The 4,387-nt window shown below is 38.8% G+C and overlaps 1 long non-coding RNA gene across 3 annotated transcripts; it reads right to left on the minus strand.

Moving 5' to 3' along the window:
- Window positions 1-1,970: 1,970 nt before the first annotated feature.
- Window positions 1,971-3,898, minus strand: LOC113302676. Of its 3 annotated transcripts, none has more exons than XR_003337016.1 (3): window positions 3,576-3,898; window positions 2,950-3,229; window positions 1,971-2,605 (listed from the first exon to the last, which is right to left on the minus strand). It is a non-coding gene; the product is annotated as an uncharacterized LOC113302676 (long non-coding RNA). The 3 variants fall into 3 exon arrangements; XR_003337014.1 differs by having other exon boundaries at window positions 1,971-2,630; XR_003337015.1 differs by having other exon boundaries at window positions 1,972-2,593.
- Between the last annotated feature and the right edge of the window lie 489 nt (window positions 3,899-4,387).

Consider the following 4,387-nt stretch of genomic DNA (forward strand, 5'->3'; position numbering starts at 1 on the left):
ATGGTTTCACCAAAAAGTGAAATTGACTCACCTAACCTACTGATAACAGCCCTAATACGTCGACCCATGCCTCTAATTATACATTCAATCACTTTCCCCCCAAAATCCCCAATTTATGAAATTAGGGTTTGATAAAAAATGAAATCAATTCATACCTAATCTCTGAAAACTGCTACTGACTTCGACCCATGCTTTATCTTCTTCTTTTTCTCCCTGTTCCGCTGTCAATTGCCGTGTCTAGCTTGAATTGCTTCATCAACTCCACACCCTAGGGTTCAGTGGCGTGAGTGTGGGTTTGATGAAATAATTTTGGCTAGGTGAATAGGTTTTGCAGTATGGGATGATGGGTTTACTGAATTGGAGGTGGTTAGGTGGTTATGGCAGAGGTATGGTGGCGGAGTCAGAGCAGGTGGAGAAGGTGGTGGTGGTTCTGCAGAGGGATGGAGAAGAATGAGGAGAAGTCGATGGAAAATGGATTGGGGTGCGTTTGTTTTGGGTATAGGGTATTTGGTACTCGGGTGTTGAGCGGCTTCATCAAATTTTGATGTTTTGTGACTCTGAGCTGCGGGATGCGAAGATGGTTGGTAGATCTAACGGTGAGATGAGAGATGAATCGATCCAACCGTTGGATTTTGAAACACAACGAAGTCAATGGTGTTAGATGATGTTAGGTACTGTAGTGTTAAGCGGAAGTATCGAGATTTGATGCGCAGGCAAAGGAGCGACCGTAGGATCTAAATGTGATCTAATCTGAAGGCTTGGAATTTAGGCACTATGGTGTTTTGCAGGGACTTCAGATTTTGATGCACGATGAAGAAGCGACCATTGGATGATGAGATGGATCCAATCTAACGGCTGAGAATGGAGGCGGGTATGGATATAGAAAATGGGTTTGGGTAAGGGTTTTGGGCCTTGGGTATGCCAAGCCCATATCTTCTTTAAGAACAATTCTTCCTTCTTGAGCCCATTCCTAGCTTTTTGGACTTGTGCGCACCATTCTTTGCGGCTTCCTTGCGTAATTTCTTCCGGCTTTTCACCACTCTTCAACTCTTTTCCGCTCCGCAAGTTATCCAGACTTTATTTATTACCTAAAAATGCAAAATTAAGTAAGAAAAATATTTATTCTTGAAAACAATGAAAATACAAAATATGGGATAAAATGTAGAATTACTGCACAAAAGATGAGTTAAATGCCAACAAAAAGGGATAAATATATACATTATTTGACACTCATCATACTACCATAATACCATTTACTAATCACAATTCAATGCATCAATGGTCCATCATCTTCCATGGAAGAGAAACAGTTCCCTATTTGGGTACATTATTTATATGTCTCTACTTTTGACACCTAATGTCCATACTTTTTAAAAACCTTATCCATTTAAAATTAGATTACCTTAATACTATCACCCATATAATATTTTCTTTATTTCAAAATGAAACAATTTTCTTCCTCTACCACTTCACCACCACCACTAACGTTCAACTACAATTCCACCACCACTGTTCAACAACCACCACCTACCAACCGCCACCACCACTAATATTCCACCACCACTCCTTCACCGCCACCATTACACCACCACCAGTCCTCCACCACCACTAGTCCGTCGCCGCCCCCACCACTAGTCCGCCGCCACCACCACCACCGGTTCAGATATTTTTGTATCAACAACAGTAGTTGATCCAAATAAAAATAGAACCAACAGTAGAAGTTGATCCAATTTAGGGGATCAACAACGGTAGTTGATTAAAAAAAAGATCAACAGTAGAAGTTGATCCAGTTTAGGGAATCAACAATGGTTGTTGATCTCCTAAATTGGATCAACAATGAAAGTTGATCCATGTAAATGGAGTGAACTTGGCGTGAGTCGAACACGCATCATCTAACATGGAGTTAGTCATGCTACCATTGCACCACAAGTTCAACATTGGAAGAAATTTACATGATTTAAACTACAAGCATGATTATACTTATCCAACAAAATATTGTCAACAATAGGAGTTGAAAGGATCAACAACAGTAGTTGATCCCATAAAAAATTGGATCAACAACAGGAGTTGATCCCATAAATAGGATCAACAACAGTAGTTGATCCCATAAAATATTGGATCAACAACGAGAATTGATCCCATAAATAGGATCAACAACCGTAGGTGATCCATAAAAACCGAAGTCTATCCATTTACTTCTCACTTCCAACACACATCTCCGGTGTTCATCACCAGCAACACTCTTATCTGCAGCTCAGCCATTTCCTTGCTGCTCAAACACTACCAGCATACACAACATCACAGCCACCATCATCTTTGTAACCTTCTTGTCCACGACTCAACCAATTCTCAAGTCACCATTTCCAATCAAATTCATTAATGGCAGACCATCAAAACTCTCATTCAATCACCACAACAAGACCTAAACATTAAGTGGTAACACAAAAGTTGAGTTGAGTTCAGAGAAGTACAAACTCAACGTTCTTCAGATCTGGAAAGTTCACAGATGCCAACGCCATAACAACTTCATTGAGAGCTAGTTGCTTCCACATTTCTAGGCTTTTATGCTTTCTATCGGGTGTTCCTCGTTCATCTATTTGTATAGCTTGTAACAAATTATCAGTTGTAATCTGAGCAAGTAGTAGATATTCTTAACAAAATCTTAGGTAGGAAAATTGGCAGTGTGCAAATTACATTAGCTATCAGATACGTAATTAAGATGAGCCAAATATAAAAGCCAAGTGAGCAGGACAAGTGTGTACACTTGGAGAACATTAATATATCCACTAAATGACTAAATTGTATGTTGGCTTATAAAGGTACACTAAACGATAGCTTGATTAGTTAATCAAAATGAACAAACTACTGAAACTCGTGCTTGAGAAATTAGTTAATCAAAATGAAGGTACTGCAAATAGTCATAAGAAGTTCCATGGAAGAAATACGTACCCTATGGTTCCAGCAATTTGGCATTCCAGGGTTGGTAATTCAGATGAGAACTAGAATCTATGATCTAAAAATTACTATTGTTTAATCATTTTTGACATTAAGATCATTTAGTTTTGCTTTACCAATAAGCATACAGTAACATGTACATTATCTAATCATCAATTTATCATTCGGAGCTCACCACCACCATTAACAATCACACAGAATCTTCCCACCACCATTACCTCAAGTGCAACAAATATCCGCCATCAGTGCCGCAATTATCCACCACCAACAGCACCTGTTACCACCACCATAACACCAAGAATATATATTAAAAATCAACAATCTAGAACATGGAGTTAATAGACCATATAAAGTACAAAGGTACATTAAAGAAAGCACTTCAAGATCGTAAAACAACCATTTTGCATCTCAAATTAATATTAATAACATGAAACTGACTAAAAAAATCAATCAACAATAGAAATTTGATATATATCCTCTAGCACCACCGCCTCCACCACCACCACTGTAATCATCAAATACTAAAGAAGAAATTATTCAAACCTGAATCTATTATCGATCTAAAAAAGAATGAAATCAGAAATTAGGGTTCGAGAAGGGAGTGCGAATCGAGTACATACCATATTAAAATAGATGTACAATTCAGTTAAAATAGGGATGAATCTAATGTTGTTGATACTCGAGATTAGGTTTTGGAGGTTAATTTCTCGTTGGTTCATCACCAGATTTAAGTTTCATGGTTGAGTCAAGTGAACATCGGTCTAAATCGATTGATTGGGAGGTGGAGAAACGATGATGATGGTTGTGGTTGTGACGATGGAGATGATGGGGGTGCTGCTATTGGTGTTGGTTGCGGCGGTGTAGGTGGTGGCGTAAGAAATGGTGGTGGTATTGGTAGTACCGATGGAGAAATGAAGAAGTTAGTTCGACTAGTTTAGAAGTGAAGAAGAAAAAGTATAAGGTTAAATAAGGAATTATCAAAATTCTGATTTCAGATAAAATTTCAATTATGCCATCGGGTATATTTATGAAATCTGTCAGGGATATTCACGAAGACTTATCAAAAATAGGGACAATTATTCAATTTCCACTCCCTCTTTAGGCATTTGTTTTCATCCTTCTGTATTTCGGTACTAGATTCTGGTGACAGCTACACCACAGCACAAAAAAGGCAGTACAAGTTACATAATGGAGTGGGCCTAAATCCAAGCCCGTTAAATGATCCACAATAAATACCACCCACCACAGGTCACCACCACACCACACACATCAAAGCTTTCACCAAATCTGTGTGTGCTGCAGCTGCTGCTCAATTTCGCATCACAGTCGACCTCAGTGATTAAATCTAACTACAGGGGCAGTTCTATAAATAGGTGGTGATTACAGGACACATCTCTGTCCCCTGCCTGTGTACGAGGAAATAGTAAGGCGA

Source organism: Papaver somniferum, chromosome 8, assembly GCF_003573695.1.
Source record: "Papaver somniferum cultivar HN1 chromosome 8, ASM357369v1, whole genome shotgun sequence".
NCBI classification, from domain to species: Eukaryota; Viridiplantae; Streptophyta; class Magnoliopsida; order Ranunculales; family Papaveraceae; genus Papaver; species Papaver somniferum.